This window comes from Pteropus medius, unplaced genomic scaffold (assembly GCF_902729225.1).
Source record: "Pteropus medius unplaced genomic scaffold, Ma_sr-lr_union100, whole genome shotgun sequence".
Taxonomy (NCBI): domain Eukaryota; kingdom Metazoa; phylum Chordata; class Mammalia; order Chiroptera; family Pteropodidae; genus Pteropus; species Pteropus medius.
In genome coordinates, this window is record NW_024349799.1 from 18,221,920 (window position 1) to 18,242,085 (window position 20,166).

General features: G+C 39.5%; 1 non-coding gene across 1 annotated transcript; it reads right to left on the minus strand.

Moving 5' to 3' along the window:
* Nucleotides 1–8,382: 8,382 nt before the first annotated feature.
* Nucleotides 8,383–8,501, minus strand: LOC120621385 (5S ribosomal RNA). Its single transcript, XR_005658143.1, has one exon. It is a non-coding gene; the product is annotated as a 5S ribosomal RNA (ribosomal RNA).
* Between the last annotated feature and the right edge of the window lie 11,665 nt (nucleotides 8,502–20,166).

Sequence of the window (20,166 nt, forward strand, 5' to 3'; positions counted from 1 at the left end):
ACCCTAAGTATAAAATAAATATGAGTTAATATTGATTTTAACAAATAACTGAACAAATAAATAAAGGGGTAAAAGGGACAAATTTTGTTTACAGAATTCCAAATAATATAAGTAAACACTACCTCTTCAGGATTCCGCACCCTAACCCTCATTTAAGAGAGTCAAATTTAGGGACTTGCTTCCAAAATATAGGGTAGGAAATGAGAAAAACAGCAACTTCATGGGAATAACATGGCCAACACTATGGAAACCAAGTGATCAGAGTTCACATTGCCAGAAAACTTCGTGTGGGTATTATGCGCCCTTCATAGGTATGATGAGAAGGACACGCTGTGCCTGAGATTCTTGCCCAAACCCATAACCCAGTCTTATCATGAAACAAAAATCAGTCAAACACAAATTGAGAGACATTCTAGAAAATACTTGACTAAAACTCTTCAAAACTGTCAAGGTCATCCAAAAAAAAAAGAAAGAAAGAAAAAAGTATAAGAAACTGGAAAGACAAGAGGTAACTAAAGAAACAGGATGACTAAATGCAATGTGAGATCCTGGAAAGGATCCTGGAACAGAGAAAGGACATTAGGGGGAAAAGTGGTGAAATCCAAATAGAATCTAGAGTTTAATAATAATGTGTCAATTATTAATTTCTTAGTTTTGACAAATGTACCATGGCTGTGAAAGATGTGAATATTAAAGGAAACTGGGCAAAGGGCATGTGAGAACTCTCTGTACTGTCTTTGAAACTTTTTAGTAAATCTAAAGTTTTTCCAAAATAAAGTTTATTAGACATAACAATCATCCTCCTAGGTATTTGTCCAATTGATTTTTAAAATGTATGAACACACAAACAAGCTGCACGTGAATGCTTATAGCAGCTTTATTCACAATTTCCCCAAACTGGAAGCAACCAAGGTGTTCCTCAATAGGTGAATGACTGAATAAAGAAACTAGTACATTCAGAAATGAAATACTATTCATCGATAAAAAGGAATGAGCTATCACATCATGAAAAGATATGGATGAATTGTAAATGCATACTGCTGAGTTTAAGAAGCCAATTTGAAAAAGCCGCATACTGTACGATTCCAATTATATGACATTCTGGAAAAGGCAAAACTAAAAACAGTAAAAAGATCAGTGGTTGCCAGGGAGTTGGGAAAGGCTGGGGTTGGATAAGTGAAAGGCAAAGGATTTGTTTTTAAGGCAGTGAAATTATTCCATATGATTAGATTATTTTTATACCTTCTACATTCCATCCTGGGATCCTCTGATCTTAAATATTTTTTAAAATTTATGTACATTAAAGTTCACTACTTGCGGGTAGACAATCCAATAGGGGTCCACTACATCATGGGAATGGGAGCACCTAGGCACTCGATCAATGACATAACACTAATCTTTTAGGTATGCACAGTATGTTCTATCTTTCAAGGTACTTTTACACTCATGATTACATTTTCTTCTTTGTATATTGATGTCCAGCCCAATTTGCAAATGAGAAGATAGGTTCATGAAAGACAAGTAACCATGGAAGACAAGTGATCACTCACTGTGTAAATAGATAGATAAGCTAGGCGTTGGCTCCAGGTGTACATCTCAATGTAGCAATTGGGCTTGTACATCTCAGCTTGCTCCTCCCTAGTTACAAGCCTGAGGGTGAAGCCAGAGGCTTCCTATATCCCCCTCCCCATTCCTCTGGTCATTACTTCTACAACACACACTACAAACCCCATTGACCATTAGAGATGTCCTCACAGCAGTCACTGTGAGGACGTCACTACCAGTTTACTAGCTCCAGGACCCCAGCATCTGTAACAGAAACTTCCTTGGCCCATCTGCCCTGCAGGCCTTTGGCTGACATGGGGCCTGGCCACATCTCAATTTATAAGGGTGCTAGTATGAGACCAGGAAACTAGGGCTCCTAAGGGTTTACTGGCAGAGGTGGGAGTCCAGCCCAGGTCTCCTGATCTCAGCCCCATACTCTGCCCACTGCTCCATACTGCTCCCTGCACACCTGGGGCAAGGACAGAAAATAGGACAAAACTATTCACAAAGTGAATGATCAAGATTCCAAGTGCTACAAGAGAATGAAGGAACTATCTTCATATTTTATAAACAAAAACTGAGACCTTCCAAAAAACTCCCTTTCCCAGTTACTTTTTGCTACCTCATCTAAAAAAGTGAGGCCACACAATCTTTTCTGCTTCTAAAAGAAGCTCACAGCAAGAAAAGTGGCAGAGTCCAATATTTTAAGGCTAGAAGTTATAAACTTTTTATTAAAGCAGATTCTGTTTTTAACATTAGCATGTAATGAATTATTCTCAGCTTTCAATGCCATGGTAATTGTCTCTCTGAAGAATCTCATTAAACATTGCTGGATACTTCTGATCATTATTAATAAAAGCGATAACTTGGAATAATCTTGCATTTCTCAGTTAAGGCTGCAAACCTAAAGCATTATGATAGATAATGACAGGGGAATAGCTTCAGGGAAAACCACCAGGGGTGTCTTACTTTTGTTCGCCCCTGCAAGCCCTCCAAAGTTAGAGAGAAGTTTTGCCAACCAGAAAACTGTTTATTTGACTGGTATCTGGCATTCCTGACCCTCTATTTCCTGGCCATGGATCTGTGGTCACATTTCTTTTCCGAGCATTCATTTTCTCATTTGAGTTCTTTTAACTGTTAGTAAGAGAATGAACTCTCTTTTAACTATTAGTGAGGCTGAAACCCATTAAATGATCACAAAGTGCCAAGTTATATTACTAGTCATGAAATATGAACTCAGGTATTTTTTTTCAAAACTCAAAATTGTTGAACTTTATTTGGAAGCTTCTACAGTAGCCAACACAAGTTCATGGCAGCCCATTTGAGTCAGGATTCCTCTGCGTTATTCTATGTTATTATACATTAAATAACATATGTTATGCTCTTGCTATATGCCAGGCACTACACTAAGACTTTTAATCTTAAAACTTTATTATTTTTAAACTAAGATAATATATATTATCTCATTTGGTGCCATAATTTTAAGAAGTAGGAACTATTATCCTCATTTTACAGATGAAGAAAATAAGGTCAGAGAGGTTTTAATTTGTCCAGTCACTCAGGTAATAAACAGTGGAGATGGGATTCAAATGTTCTGGCTCCACCATCTTCTCACATTTATTTCAATCTTTTGAGGTTCAAAGTGATCTTTATGAAAGTGGAGAATTTATGGTCTTAGAATTTCTGGTCTCTATCCGCAACTTTTTCTCATGTGAGCCAAAGAAGATTCTAAGATTTCCCAGTGGATTTTCTAATATCTAGACAATGTGCAGTCTTCATAGGCCTGCTTCTAAATCCTTGTCCTGAAGTAGATCATATACTCCAAAAATAGTCTGCCTATGTCTCCCATTTAATGTACTCCTCTTATAATCTAATTTTGACATACTTCCCATTCTGAAGTGGGGTCCATGTTCCCTCCCCTTAAATTTGGGGAGGTTTGTTGCTATGCGACTTCCAAGGGTAGGTCATGAAAGCTTCCACGTGATTCTCTTGAGATGCTCGCTCTCATAACTCATCGCCATACTGTGATGAAGCACATGAAGTTTGTGACAAGACCCATGAGGAGAAATTCAAACAGAAATAGACTGAAACCCCTCATCCCTCAGACCTAGCTGAGATCCAGGTGACAGCCAATGCCCACTTACCAGCTATGTGAGTGAGTAAGCCATACTGAAGCCTTCAGTTGAGCAAACCTAGTGGATGCTACATGAGATACAGACAAACCTTCCTCACCAAACTTTGTCCAAGTTGCACATTCATGAGCTAAATAAACAGATTTATAGGCTACTATGTTTTGGGTGCTTTGTTACACAGAAATAGATAAACTGGAACAAGTTCTAACCTCTTTTTTGCTTTCCAGACCCATATATACAACCGACTTCTGCACATGTTCACTTGAATGTTCCCAAATCACTTCAGACTTAAAGTGTTTAGGGAGTTCTACTTCCCAGTTAAACATAGAATCTGCTCCCCGTCCCCTCTGCGAAATGTCACTTCCATCCTCGTTATGCAAAAAAAACAGGTAAACTACAAAGCCATAACTTTTTTGGAGCCCACAAGAGAGCTGAGCTCATAATCAGTCAAGTGGAGGGAACTGTGAAGAGTAGAAAGCTCCTTCAAGGAGCAATAGGTCACATGAAATGTTTCACCTTGAAATACATGGAGAAAAGACGTGGCCACCATAAAAGTAGGTAAGAAGAAATCAGCTAAAATTCTAATGATTGAGGGTAGACTTATATGTCAGTATAGCAAATTGAGAGCCTCCAACACAAGGGAAGTTTTCATTCACTTGCAAGCTCTTTTCTACAATCCTCTTCAGTGAGCTCATGAGACAGGAGCAAGGCAGGAAACTAGAGAAGGCTCAAATCAGTGGTGTGGGCATACAGGCAATGTTTAGCTGCAGCTGGGTCATAGGCACAAACCTCTCTCACTTCCTAGACTTTTATCTCCCAAAGCAAAAGTCTTAAGCCACTGGGAGAAGTGATCGAGAACCCTCTCAAGCTAAAGATTTAAGCAAAGACACTTTGTTTTGAGAGGAGAGGTAGAAATAAAACCACCTGATTATGAGGGAGGAGGAGCAAAAGCTTCTTTCCTTGTGGAAGGGTCAGGAAACACTCTCAGTCCCAAGCTCTTGCTCTGCTACTGCTGGGAGAGGAAAGTACCCCATGCCAACCATGGACACAGGCAGTATTTGTCTGCCACAGAGGGAGGAGCATAGCAGTTGATAAAGTCCTATCCCTGAGTCCCAGATACAGAAGGACTGTCTAAGACTAAAGGTGGATGGAAGTGAGAAAAGCCCCCTTGCCATCATAAGCCTCACATTGATGATAGCAACAGCAGTTTACTGCTAGAGTAGGTCCAAGATCATGGAGAAAGACCTCTTCTGTGCTGCAGGTGTACAGGGGCTGCTGAAAGCTGAGGGTGAAATAGGAAGACGAAAAGAATTCCCTTGTACTCCAGGCCCGATGCTTAGAAGACAACAGCAGACTACCTCTAGAGGAATTTGAAGCTTGTGGTGCTCAAAAAGGAAGGGTATCAACAAAAATCCTTAACCTAGTTCAACACTTCATTAGATTGACTCCACCTCTACACTAAGATTCTGACGGAAAAGAAAATTTGCCCATTTCCAGTAGTAAAAATCATTAACCTCAGCTTATCTGTCTATACACATTGCCTAACATTCAATAAAAATTGTGAGAAACACACATACACAAAAGAATAAACAATCCATTATCAAGAGATAAAGCACTCAACAGAACAAGACTCAGAGATGATACCATTGTTAGAATTATCAACCTGGGACTTTCAAATAACTATGATTAATATGATAAAGCACCTAATGAGGAAAGGTGGAAAAGATACATAAAATGATGGAGATTTTCAGCAGAGGAGTGGAAACTTTTAAAAATAGAAAAAATGAAATGCTATAAATATAAAAATATGATGCCAGGGATGAAGAATTCATCTGATAGGCTTATTAGTAGAGTGGATACAGCTAAGGGAGAGTTAGTGAACTTGAATATATGTCAATAGAAGTTATCCAAACTAAACAAAGAGAAGGTGAAAATTAAAGTGAAAAACAAGAGAGCATCCAAGAGCTATGAAACAACAAAAAACAGTCTAACACACACACACACACACACACACAAATATATATATATATATAGATATATATATCTATATATATATATATTTGTGTATATATATATATAGATATAGATATATATATTTGTGTATATATATATAGATATAGATATAGATATAGATATAGATATAGATATAGATATATAGATATATATATATATAACTGAAACCAAAGAGAAAGCGAGAGAGAAAAAATAGGCAAGATATATTTGAAGGGAAAATGGCTAATAACTTTCCAAAATTAATGAAATACAGAAAACCCAACATGTATCAAGCAGGGTAAATTATAACACAGACAAACAGACACAGATAGACATATATACACACACACACACTCATGCATACATGCTTAGGCATATCATATCAAACTGATGAAAGCTAAACATCAAACATTAAAAGAAAATCTTGAAGGTAGTCAGAGAAAAAAAGAAATATTACATACAGAAAGACAAATATAAAAAGCAGGCGGACTTCTTGGAAGAAATTATGTAAGCCAGAAAAAAATGGAGTGACATTTTTATAGTACTAAAAGAAAAAACTGTCAACCTAGAATTTCATATCAAGCAAAACTATCTTTGAGAAATGAAGGTAAAATATAAATTTTCAGGTGAACAAAAGATGAAAGAATATATTGCTAGCAGACCTACACTACAAGAAATGTTAAAGAGAATTCTTTAGGCAGAAGGACTATAATATCAGATGGAAATTTGGATCTATACCAAGAAATGAAGTTCATCAAAAAGTGTAAACATGTGGATAAATATAAGACATTTTAAAACTGTTTTTTACATTGCTTTAAAATATAATTGACTGTATAAAGCAAAAAAAAATTATAGTGTATCTGGGATTTATAGCATACATAGAATTAAAATATATGTCAACTATAGCATCAAAAATCGGAGTGAGGGAATGGAAATATATTGTTGTAAAGTTCTTATGCTATATACAAAGAAATGTAATATTATATAAAACTGTGGTAAGCTAAAAGTGTATATTATAAATAGTACAGCAATCGCTAAAAAGTAAAAAAAAGAGATATAACAAATAAAGCAATAATGGAAATAAAAATGAATTATGAAAAATATCCAGCTGATACAAAAGAAGGCAAAAAGTGAACAAGGTGAACAAAAACAGATATAACAAATGGCAAGTAACCAGCAAGATTAATAAAAACTCTTCTTTTCCTTCAGATTTGTTTCCTTCTGAGCCTGATGTAATAGTTAAGTGAGACTGCAGCATTTTTAGTGAGCCTCAGCCTTTTTCATCAGCACCTAGCATTCTGTGGATTATTTTTGCAGGTGCCAAGGCCATTGGTGGTGGAAAATGGATTCTCTTCCTTCATTCAGTAGCTTACAGCCACAGAAAATTGCATGCTCTAAGGATTCTTTATAAAGGTTATTGATTCTATCAAGGGTGAATCAGGGTCAAGCCTGTTATATGAAGATAGGCCTGTTCAGAGCTGCTTAACAAATGAATTATCACCTGGAAAACAAAGACTTTATAACCTCCCTTTTCTTTTTCATTTGGCTCTGGCTCCTCATCCCAGAGCCCCTCACCCCACACACACATTTATTTCAAACTGAAATGGAATTTTAAATGTTAGATTTTTTTTAGGATAAAATCAGCTATTTCGAAAAAGTTAAAAAAAGAAAAAAACTAGCAAAATTGTATATTTGAATATATATGTTAAATACAACTAGATACATAATTGAATTATATATAGTTTAAGAGACTCAACTAAAAAAAAATCAGATTTGATTGACAAAAATCGAGACCCAACTCTATGTTATCTACAAAAAAACAACACTTTAAATATAAAACCATAGATAGATTAAAAGAAAAAGAATGAAAAAATATATATCATATGAAAACTAATCAAAAGAAAGTTGGAGTGACTGCATTAGTGTATAACTGAGTATTCTTCAGAACGAGGAATATTACCAAGGATAAAGAGAGACACTGTATAATTTTTTTTAATTTAGTTTCAAGTATACAGTACATTGGTTAGACATCTATATAGTTCATAAAACAATCCCCCCAACTGCACCCTCCCTCCCCTGACCCTCCTCCTAGCCAAAGTATTAATGCTAACTGCATTCCCAATGCTGTGTTCCCCATCCCTGTGACAATGCATCAGCTACTAATTTGTACTTCTTTAGCCCTTCATCCCATTCTCCCAGCTCACCAAACTCCCCTCCCCTCTGTCTGACACCAAACTGTCCACTATATTTGTGAGTGTTTTTGATTAGTTTGTTCTTTTTATTCCTTAGATTCAGACACTGCATAATTTTTTTTTAAATCCTTAATGTGAATGCACTTAACAACAGAACTTCAAAATAAATAAATCAAAAATTGATGGAAGTGTAAGGAGAAATAGACAACTCCACAGTTATAGTTGGAAACCTTACCACTCTCTCAGTAATCAATAGAATATGTAGACAGAAAATCAGTAAGAATATAAATGACCTGAATATCAGAATCAGAGAACATGATGAACTGAAACTCTCTTCCAGAAAATAGAAGAGTAGGAAGACTTTCTAATTCATTTTATGATACCAGCATTACCATAATATTTAAGCCAGTTAAAGAAATTGTAAGAAAAAGAGACTATAGACTAATGTCCCTCATGCACATAGATATAAAAATTTTAAACCAAATATTAGCAAATTGAATTTTTATTTTATTTATTTTTAACACCTACAGCACCTGGTCTTCCTAGGTGGTCTCCCATCCAGGTACTAACCAGGCCCGACCCTGCTTAGCTTCCAAGATCAGATGGGATTGGGCTTGTTCAGGGTGGCATGGCTGTAGACACAAATTGAACATTTAAAAATCTAGTAAAAGGATAATATGATGTGATCAAATAAAAATTAGTCCAAGAATTCAAGACTGAGTCAAAATCCAATCAATGTTATACATAATAATAACAGACCAAATAATAAAAATCATATAGTCATCTCAAAAAAAAAAACAACTTGGAAACATTTAATATCCATATATAAAATATTTTATAATACCCTCATAATCTAAGAATAGAAAAACATTCACAATCTAATAAAAGACAACTATGAAAAAACTTGCAGGTAACATTATGTTTAATGATAAAAGACAAAATGCTTTTCCCCAAAGAATGGGAATAAGGCAAGGATGTCTTCTTTCACCACTCCTATCCAATATCATACTGAAAGTTCTATCAGTACAAAGGGAAAGAAAAAAATAAAAGGCATATAGATTGGAAAGGAAGAATTATAATTCTATATTAGCAGATGACATTATTGTCTACGTAGTCTCAAAAATCTACAAAATATTAATATGTGAATTCAACAACATGGCAGAATACTCTAAAGTCTATAAAATAGTACTGAAAGTAAAGAGAACCTAAATAACTGGAAAGATATATCACGTTCATGGATCAAAGACTCAATATTGTTGAGATGTCAATTTTCCACAAATTGATCACAATCTTAATCAAAATATCAGGAAGCATTTGGTAAAAAAAAATTCTACATAAATTTTTACATGGAAAAATTTATGTAGAAAAGCACTAGGATAGCCAAAGTGAATTTGAAAACAAAAAAACAATGGTGAAGGATGCACATTATCTGATTTTAAGACTATACAATTATAGTAATCAAGACAGTATATATATCAATGAAACAGAAGAATAGAAAATCCAGAAACAAACATACATATGCATAGTTCATTAATTTCCAGTGAAATTGCCAAATAAATTCAGTGTGAAAGAATACCCTTTCCAACAAATAATGTTGGAAGTATTGGACACTTATATGCAAAAATAAATAATAAACCTCAACTCCTAATTCATACCACATATGAAAATTAAGTTGAAATAAATCATAGATCTAAAGTTAAAACTTAACACTTTAAAATTTATAGAAAAAATCTTTGTGACTTTGAGTTAGGCAAAGATTACTTAGGACACAAACTGCACAAACCATAAAAGAAAAAATTAATAAATGGGATGTCATAAAAATTAAATACTTCTTACCTTTGAAAGGCAATGTAAAGAAAACAAAAAGACAAACTACAAACTGGTAGAAAATATTTGCAAAACACCTGTTTGATAAAGGACTTTTGTCCAGAATGTATAAAGAACTCTAACAACTCAATAATAAGAAAATAAACAATACAACAAAAAGTGGACAAGAGATTCGAACATATGTTTCACTAAAGAAGAAATATAGATGGCAGATAAGCACATGAGAAGATGCTCAACATCTTAAATCATAGGGAAATTCAAGTTATAATCAAAATGAAATATAAGATCTTCAAATTCTAATTTTAATTTGAAAACTTGGGTTGTATCATTGGCAACAAATACTTTCCATTGTTTTCCTTGAAGTGACAAGTTTATTTTATTCGTGTTCAATAAATATCTGAAAAAATACCGAAATTTGAATTGCTGTAACTTGACTATCAGTTATTCTTTCAAGGAAAATTGTGTTCCATAAAGCAAATAAGCTAGTTCAGCTTGCAACTCAAACAGTTGCACAAAATTTTTTTCTGTAGACAATGGTTGTACTTGGATACACAGCAGAAGTGTTTTATGTGCCCTTCCCATTTCACCACACAGAGTATTAAAAAGATGTACACTCAAGAGTTAAAGGCTAATAAAATTAATGTGTACTGCTTTATTAAAGACATTCATAAATGACATTCATGCTTTTTTTTCTACATGTGCTTGGTGGTGAAGAAAACGACTACTAGTACAGTTTGGTGCCATTGCTTTAATTCATGCTAAGCAATTTTACCCATCATTGCTTTGGCAACATCGGTGCAAATATCTGACAGTGGAAAAGGCATATAGAATATTAATGTTATTATAAAATTTGTTTTGACCTTATGGATCCCCTGAACTGCTCTAAGAGATTCCCAAAAGCTCCAGACCATATTTCGAAATTTGCTCTAATGAACTTTAAAATCTGAAATTTGGCTCATTTTTATAGGCTATTCTGTTTGTCTGAAATTCCCATCTATTTACCTCTGTTGATGAAAATTCCATTCTTCTTTCAAGACCCTGCTTGAACTATACCTATCCATTGTTCACATTTCACCCACTACCTCCTGGGCCAGGACTGCAGTTGACCTAAAAGGGACTTTCCTGGGAGCTGGTCTGCACAAGGAGAAAGCCAGCAGGGAGAGCCCAGATAGAGCCCAGTAGGTGCATATGTATGTATTTCTGAGGTCCATAATGTGAAAGGAGAAAGCACAGATTTTGAAAACTGTAAATTCAAAAGGAATATGAATGAGATTGCAATCAGGAGACAGAGCCAAGTGTCAGGGCAAAATGGCTGAGGTCAGTGGATAGAATTGACCAGTGGGAAAGTTACCAGGAGTAGTTAGCAGAAATAAAGTCTGCAAAATCAATGAATTCTTAGTCACATGGACAGAGCTCTAAAACCTCATAAAGAAACAAATAAAATCAAGAGGTAAAAATTATAGAATACCTATATTCTTATAACCAAAAACATGAGGCGAATTGAGAGCACAATATTTGAATAAGTAGGGTTAAGATTTCACAAAGGGCTGCACTGTTTTTCTGTCACTTCCTGATCGCCTTGTCCATGAGGCCACTTCCCGGGATAATAACATTTTAATAAAGGGAGAAAAGAAATGTACATATGAAATTAACAGTAAATGTTGTCTAGCTGGCTCCATTTGAGAGAAAGATCTAGTGAGTAACTGCAGCAGGAAAAGTGGAGTTGTGCCCCAGATAAATAATGAGGTTATGAAGGAAAAGAATATGAGTTACATGCAATGGTTAATTGATCTCAAGTAGTTAAGGGAGGGTTCCTGGGTGTACAGATTATGTCTGCCCTGACTTTAGTTGAAGTCAGTGTAGGTTGTAGAGCATGTGGCTACACAGCTGCATTGTTTTGCTTGTCTGCTCTTCAGTACTGCAACCTGGATGAAACCTTGAATGGAGACATGGAAAAAGCTAACTTTCATGGTGTTTGGCTTAAGCTTGCCTGGGATCCAAGCATTTCTCTGAGCAATCTGCCTAAATTGTGCTTTTTTATCTTGCCTATGGCTTAAGGGGGTTAATGAAGGTCAAACTGTGGGCCAACAATGGGAAGAGGGTTTGAGGGTTTGGGATGATTGCTTTGAACACTGGCTAGCAGACAAAATCTGTGCACAGGGGCAATGGGGCACCCCAGTGATAAGAATTTAAGGTTTTACCTCCTGCATATGTCACTTTAGGACAGGACAGTGCTAACTGGGGGTTAACTATGGGGGTTCAGCACCTAGAATCAAAGAAGCCCCCTGAGATGGGGCTGGTAATCAAAAATGGTAAGGAAAAAGGATAAGCCAGCAAAAACAACAGGAAGGAATTCAAATATGGCAGAACATGGTGACTCAAGAGTATAGATGGTAGAAATCAGAAGCTTATTAGGAGGAATGGTGGGCACCTTGGTCCTGTATTCATTTCCTAGGTGGTCATAAACAATAAAAATTTATTCTTGCACAGTTCTGGAGCTGAGAGAAACAAAGTCAAGGTGCTGGAAGGGTTGGTTCCTTCTGGAGAGCTCTGAGGGAAAATCTGTTCCATGCCTTTCTATTATCTCCTGGTGTTGCCAGCAATCCTTGGCATGTCTTGACTTCTAGAGGCATCACTCCAATCCCTGCCTTCATCATCACATGGCATTCTCCCCATGTATCACTCTCTGTGTCTCTTCTCATAATGGCTCTGGTCATATTGGTCATATAGGACCTCATCTTAATTTGATTACCTCTTCAAAGACTTTATTTCCAAATAAGGACATATCCATAGGCACTGGGAGTTAGAGCTTGAACATATCTTTTTGGAGAACATACTTCGACCTATAATGGGCATCAATCACAAAGAGTTGTGAATCCAACAAGCAAGTAGAGCCTATTCATGAGGCAGCTGAGTGAGAGTGATACTCAGAAGTCCAAACAGGTGTCAGCCTCATCAGGGACAATCAGCCTATCCCCTGGGGGTTGTGAGCAAGGCTGGCAAGACCAAAGCAGGGAAATCCCAGACCTTCGTAGTATTCCAGAGTATGAGGTGGATCATTAAGGTTGGACACTCGGGAACAGCACAGGGCATTTAGGTCAAGATGGTACCAGTAGCAGGGCCATATCTGGGCTGAACCCCCTCCTCAGAGATACTGAAAGCCCCACCCTCCAATTGGGGTCTGTCTAATCTGGTAGGTAGCAAGCAAGTGGTTCCTACTGTGAGAGGGGTGGCAGGAGGGGACAGAGTGACAGTAACCCCAGATGATGAATTCTTAGGAGGAAATCATCCATTCATAATGCGCCTTCTTGAGCCCAGGTTCTGCCTATAAAACTAAAACGGGCCCACTCCATGCTGAACTGCATACATACCCTGTCATCGTGCTTTCCCCTCCTCAGTGACTCACTGGTCTGAGCATGCTTCTCCTCACATCAAGGATGGGAAACACGGAGGAGACCGTGGTCCAGTGCCCTCTAACGTCATTGGCAACTGTAAAGGAAGTCATTGGGGGTCGACAGTAAGTTAGGGGCTAAAATTATTCAAGCTCTTAAAATGGGATAATAAGGTAACTTTCCTCCTCCAGGTATGAGCTCATTTAATTGTAAAGATCTTAATAAATTCAGCCTGATTAACTCCAACCTTGTGGGGGAAGGTTATTCAGTGTTGTAGAATTAATTTTAAACAGAAGCAAAAAAAAAATTAGAGCAACAAGAAAGAAAACCTCCAGTGCAGGATGAGGAGGGAGGAAGATTTATGTACAGGAAGTGAGAATTGAGGAGTGTCCACTGGTGGGGCTGAGAATGCTTCTGAAATCTTTGATTAGTAATTTACTTTCTCAAACTTGGCAGCGCATCAGGCAACTTCCCTAGTCCTGGGACCAGCTTGACTGTACATACCCCAGCACTGATGGTGAAGAGTGAACACTGGTGCTTTCTTGCCCCTGACTGCTTTCTGTGTCCCTGTCCCCACTGGCTGTGCTCAGGAGCCAGGCAGCCAGGGTTTCACACCCCAGCTCCTCTACTTACCAGCTGCTTAACTTGAACAAGTTTATCTTTTGGGGTGTCAGTTTCCTAATGAGGGCAATAATCCTCATTGTGAGAAAATGTACATAGAGTGCTTTGTCCTGTTCAAGGAACATGTCAGCTGCCACTGCCATTGTTGCCCTAAGGCTTTGGGGTCGGCGTGTGCTTTTGGTGGTGTTCTACCCCTGCAGTACCCATGGATTCTGGCTGAGAGGCATCCCCTGAGTCTCTCCATGTCAGACGTCTCTGGTCAGCTGCTTGAGTCCCCCACACTGACTTTGACCCACAGGCCAGCCTGAGCAATCTGGAAGAAGAGTCTGTGCATCAAGATAGACTTCACATGGGCCAAGCACTGTGTTCGGATTATATGGAAACCACAGGGCAGCCTTAGATTTCCTACTGTAGAAAATGGAGAGGGGAGGAGTGTAGAAAGTTTTACAGGCCTGTGTTTGAAGGCCCAGGAAGCCTAATAAATTACCTACGTCACACCATACCAAATATGGCTTCTGAGCAATTTGAGAAATCAAAAAAAGCATCATTAAAACAGTCTCAGCTCTAATGCCCAAAGTTCAAGGCTTACTTGTAAAGCTGGGTGGGAGAACATGGCTCTGACTAGAGGCAGAAGGAGGACTTTTTCTCCTCCCTGAATGAAATTGACCCTGGTCCGGGCAAACTCACTGGACAGCTGCAGGCTGCCTGTTTGGAGTGGGGAGGACTTTAGAAGGGGGCAGAATTCCCTCAAAATGAGCTCACTACACAGGAGAAAAAAAACAGAGGGCAGGATGTGCTGGGCTTGGGGTTAAACCAGAGGGAGTGAAGCACAGAGCTGGGGCCACTCAGATTTATTGCACAGCGCACCTGAATGGAAAACAAACAGACAGGCATGCTCTCCAGCCACTGGCCAGCTGTGTTACCTTAACTGTCCCTCCCCTTATAACAGAGCCCATGACTGGCTGATCACTTTCTGTATCTGAAAGTCTGTCAGGTTTAAAAGTCACATTTTATATCAGATTCCAAATTTCTCCTCCCTCAGTTGAGGCTAACACTCTGGGGACCTGAAGCAAGGAGGGGGCTCAGTTTGCTCCTTAACCTCTTCCTCTTCCTTCTTTGGAGCAAAAGGAGACAGGTTCTATTTTTGAGGCCTCTCCCTCTCCTCTATGGCTCAGGCGCCAGACCCCATCCCTAAGCCGGCACCCCAACTCCACCTCTACCATGTTAGCTCAGCCCTGAACAAGCACAGCAAGGTTTAAGAGCGAGAGGGAACAGGGGGAGGTCAGAATCCCAGTCTTATAGACAACGAAACCCTCAAGGCCACCCAGGCCCACTTCCCCACGGTATTATTTCTTGAATGTGCCATTCTCTCCATTGCCATCATCACCGTCTCATTCCTAAACCTCTGCTGTTTCCTCCAGACCTGCAGGGCTGCAAGCCACCACAATGGTTCTGGCCGGTCCTGCCCTGCTCAAGGACACCAGGCCAAAGGGTGGGTGGAAGCTGATATGCAGCCCCAAAGGCTGGCCTGATGCCTGCTAGAGAAAGGCTCTTTTTCCTCCTCTGTCCTCCCACAAAAGGCACCTAATTGTCATTCATATCACAGGTGCTCTGATGACCCTGACGACTGGGCTACCTGCAACCAGCCTTGAATCTGCACTCCCCCCATTCTGTCTGCTGCACCCCACATCTACTCTCCATACAACAGTGTGGCCTTTCGAAAAGCCTTAGTCTGACCATGTCACTCCACTGCTCAACATTAAGAACTTCTCCTTGTCTTCAGCACAGAGTCTGTGTTCATTATTACTGCCTTCCCCCCGCCCCGCCCACCCCCTCCCCACAAATGGCCCCACCGGACTCTCAGCCTTCTCTCACACTCTCTTTCCTCAACACTTGTGCTCCAGCTGAGTTGAACTTACAGCTTCTCCACATGCCAGATGTCGATCTCTCTCTCTCTCCCTTCCTGACATTTGCACATGCTGTTTCTCAGCCCCAAATATTGTTTGCTCCACACCATCAGCCTGTCTGAATATTAACCATCCTATAAGTCTCAACTTATAGGCTCCTCCTCAAGAGGCCTTGCTTAACAAGGTTTATGTGGACTTTCGACGAGCACCATTCGTCAGTGATGTTGTTGTTTTAACCAAGTGTTATGACCTATTAGCAATCATGAAATCGATTTATCAGGATGTGACTAGCATTTTAAAAAATATATAAAATGGAATAGATAGAAAATATCAGAATGAATTCCAGTCAGTAAGTGTAAGCATTGTTTGATGAAATTTTGTTGAAATTGTACGTGTGTGTGTGTGTGTGTGTGTGTGTGTGTACGCACCTGTGCATGCTCACACATGCACCTGGGTTGTAATGTAAAATGTGTTTATTACTGTAGATGATGTTTCAAAACATTACAAGCCACAGTAGTAGGTGACTCTGCTGCCCAAGTGGGTTGAGAAGCATTGCTTTGGGGGGACTCTTGGAGCCATGGAATAGTCAACTTGAAATAAATGGTCAGAAGGACAAGAAGGAAGCCAGCTGCTAGCAATGGTTCAGGTTCTCACAGGAGTTGCAGAAGTATGCTAGCTATGTGTCCAGATTATGTTTCCGAGTCTTTTCCTCTCTAGACAGCCAACGCCCCTGTTATAAACTGCATGTTTGTGTTCCCCCAAAATTCATATGTTAAATGCTAACCCTAAGAGGGCAGCATGGAAAGAAAGCAGAGGCATCAGGGTAGTGTTTGAGTTCCCGGGTATACTTGCTCATGAAGTGCACCCAGGTTGGTATTAGGAGATTAGGTTTAGATGAGGTCATGAGGGTGGAGCCCCAGGATGGGATTAGTGAGAAATACTAGAAATTGCACTTTCTCCACCATGTGAAGACACAAGAAGATGGTCATCTGAAAACCAGGAAGAGAGTCCTCACTTGACACCAGACCTACCAGCACCTTGATCCTGGACTTCCTAGCCTAAAGACTGTGAAAAATAAATATTTGTTGTTTAAGCCATCCAGTCTATGGCAATTTTGTCATATCAGCCCAAGCTGACAAAGACAGCCACAGAGTTCTCAACCTTGCCCTTACCCAGCTTGTAAGAGTTGCTTATAGATATTAGTGGCTCAGATGTGTGTCTGTTGCTTGATGGTGTCCTGCAGGTGCTTCATAGGGCAGCCACCTTGAAAAACTAAGCTAACTCTCAGACAGTAATGACAGAAGCTGCTATCAGCTGCCAAATTTTATTATTCTCCAACTGTGGAATTCTCGTGGGATCTACCCTTGGCAAGTGGCATGTACTTGGCCTCGGTGTTGCCACCATAGACTGTGGCTGAGAGGGAGTGTTAGAGAGCCAACCCGATGTACACCTTACTTCAGATCCAAGTTCATTGGCTCCCTGAGAACAGCACTTAGCTGACTTCCATAAACAAGGACATTCATCTTTGTCAGCCCTAATGAACCACATTTGTCAGACAGGATCTAGAGAGCAGCTATGTTGGAAGGAGACAAATCATTTAATCCAAGGCTCCTGATGTAGCAGCTCCTGGCACAGTAGAGATCATGGCATTTAACTATGGAGGGGGCTGGAGGACCCACAAGCGGGGTAGGGCTGGCTGCCCTTGATTCCTCTCTGGAGGAAGTATGTTAGCTGGCAAAGCCCATGTGTGTGTTGGCTGGTGTTTCTCTTCGTGATGCTGCACCTGGTTCTGGGGCTGTGCACTCTGCAGATGCCTGGGCAGAAAGAGAGATGGAGGGGATGGAAGCCTCTGCTCTCTCTAATGCAGGCCTAGGAAAAATGACTGTGTTCATTGTCATCCCTTCCAGTCCCACCAAACTGCGTTTTTTTTTTAAGGTCATATAGGAAAGACCCTTGGATGCAAAGGATAGAAACCCATCTCAAACAAGCATAGACAAAAGGGATGTATTGGCTTATGGACTATGAGGTCGAACAGCCGGTCTGCAAACAAAGTGAAGATACAGCTGGGCTTCATGAGAAAGTACACCAGGGAAATCAAAGACAACCCTGATGCCTCTGCTTTCTCTCCATGCTGCCCTCTGCATGCTGGCTTGAGTCTCTCTCCCTGTAGGCAGGCTTCCTCCAACAGGGAAATTTGGACACTCACAGCTCTCAGGTTTTACCTCTCAGGGCTTCCACCAAGGGAGAGGAGTTGATGTGAATTTTCTCTGGCCCCAAACTGGAAAACAAAACAAAACAAAAAAGAGCTCTAATTGGCCATTGCAGGTCAACCAACATGAGGAGGGGAGTCACCTAAGGCAGCTCCTATGTAAACCCCATGACTGAATCAAGGAGGAAGAGTTCTCAAGAAATGGGCTGAGTCCTTACCTAACAGGATAGCTCATGTCCACTTTGATGGTCTTTCCCTCAAATCTATATCCAATTCAGCTCCTTCTCCTTTGTACTTATTTTCATGTCCAGAGAGACAAAGACTACTCATTACCCTGAAGACACTCAGGGAATAAGAACAGAGAGGATGGGAGAAATTTTATGATGCTGCTTCCCGCCCATCCAGTTTGCAAGGCTACTTGTAATATTCAGAACTGACTCCGGAATAAATGCTGGTCTTGTCAGCCACTTTTACTTTGTTGATTTTGACAGTCAGATTCTTAAGGCCAGGATTCTGGTGAACTTTACATATTTACTAAGCTGCTCCTCATCTGTACCAGCCCTGGGTTCCCAGCTACACCCAATATAATAATGATTGTGCTTTCAAATGACGGTGTACTGCAGGCGGCAAAAGCCCTTCACATTCATTCTCTCAGAAGCTTTCAAATAATTTGATCATGAACCTCGGTAAAAAAAAATATTTTTTAAATGAAACAATACATTTCATACCATGATCCAATATACACAAATATATAAATATATATATATGTATATATATAACTAAAACAAGTTTTGAAAAACTATATTAGCCTCTATTACACCTGATGCAACTTGATGTTTTTGATTCTGTTTTTTCCTTTTCTATTCTATTTTTATAATGTCAGTAAAATTTTTCATGACCCACAGATGAGACTGAGACTACATATTGATAAACACACACAATCTCATTGAATCTTTATACATTATTTTTCTTTTTGAACAGTCATCTTTATAGCAAGAGCTCCGTAGATAGTGTAACTTCTGGATGGCAGGCTCTGGCTTGGGCTTTTTATATATGATTTTACTAATCCTCCCAAAAGTCCTGTAAGGTGGGAGCTATTGCTTTTATTGTGTAGAAAAGGAAACTGAGGATCTGTGAAGGAAATCAGACCTTAGCCAAATTCTGAGTAAATGGCCAAAATGAAACCCAGGCCATTAGACTATAAAACTCTTTCTATCACCATCTAGTTGCCTCTGCTAGATCTGGTGAGCCCCAGAGCAAAATTGTGTGCTGGGGAAGATTTAAAATGGTTACAATATCTTTGTTGCTCCTCCCATGGAAAGTGGAGTTTAATTCCCTTCTTCTTAAATTTTGGCTGGCCTTAGTGATCTGCTGACCAACAAAATAAGATGGAAGTGATGTCCTAGGGCTACAAGACGAGGTCAGAAGTCTTACAGGTCTGCCTGGAGAAGGTCCTCTTGGGCTTTCTCTCTGAGTCACCATGTAAGAAATCCAACTACTCTAACCACCATGCTGAAGAGGCCACGTGAAGGTCATCTCACCCACCCAGCTGAGTCAAGCTTTCCAGCAAATAAAGACAAATTGAAACTTTAAGCAAACACAATCAATCAGGAGGGTCTATGGGAGGAGCTAGGACTTATGAAAGTTCTCCCACTCTATGCAATCACGAGAACCCTAAAGGAGACCTCTATAATAAGTAGAACTTTATAATAAAGTTCTATGGTTCTAACTTCCCCTTCTATTAACTTCCTTTTCCCTTCTATAAATACCCCTCTGTCTTGTACACAGGCCAGAGTGCACACAAGGCTTGCCATGTTTGCATGCAATCTTTTCTTTTTTCCAAGTGAATTTTTTTTGGTGACAAAACACCTAGTTGATATCAATTTTCAGTCAATCCAGCCATTCCCGGTAAAGAGTCAGACATGGGAATGAAGCTTCTTGGCTATACCAATCTAACCTATGTGGAGCCGAAGGCTCTCCCAGCTAAGCCCTGCCCTAATTCCTGACCCATAGGATCATGAGACAGAATAAATTGGTTGTTGTCTTAAGTCACTGTGTTTTGGATATTTTGCTCTGCAACAATAGATAGCCAGACTATGAGAATCAAGAGCTCCAGGCTACCACCAACTTCCAGCTGAAAGGCTCTTGAGATCCCCTGCCTCTTCTCGTTATAACTCAGGATGGGTTGAATAAGGTACAACCCCATCATGCGAATTCTGCTGAGAATGTGATAAGGCCAGCTCTCACCTTCTCTGCTTCCCTCCTCTGCTGCCAGGCTCCATGATTTCATACACAGAATCACTGTTGCCTTAGCCAGTAGCATGGACTCAGTGGAGCCTTTGGGGACTT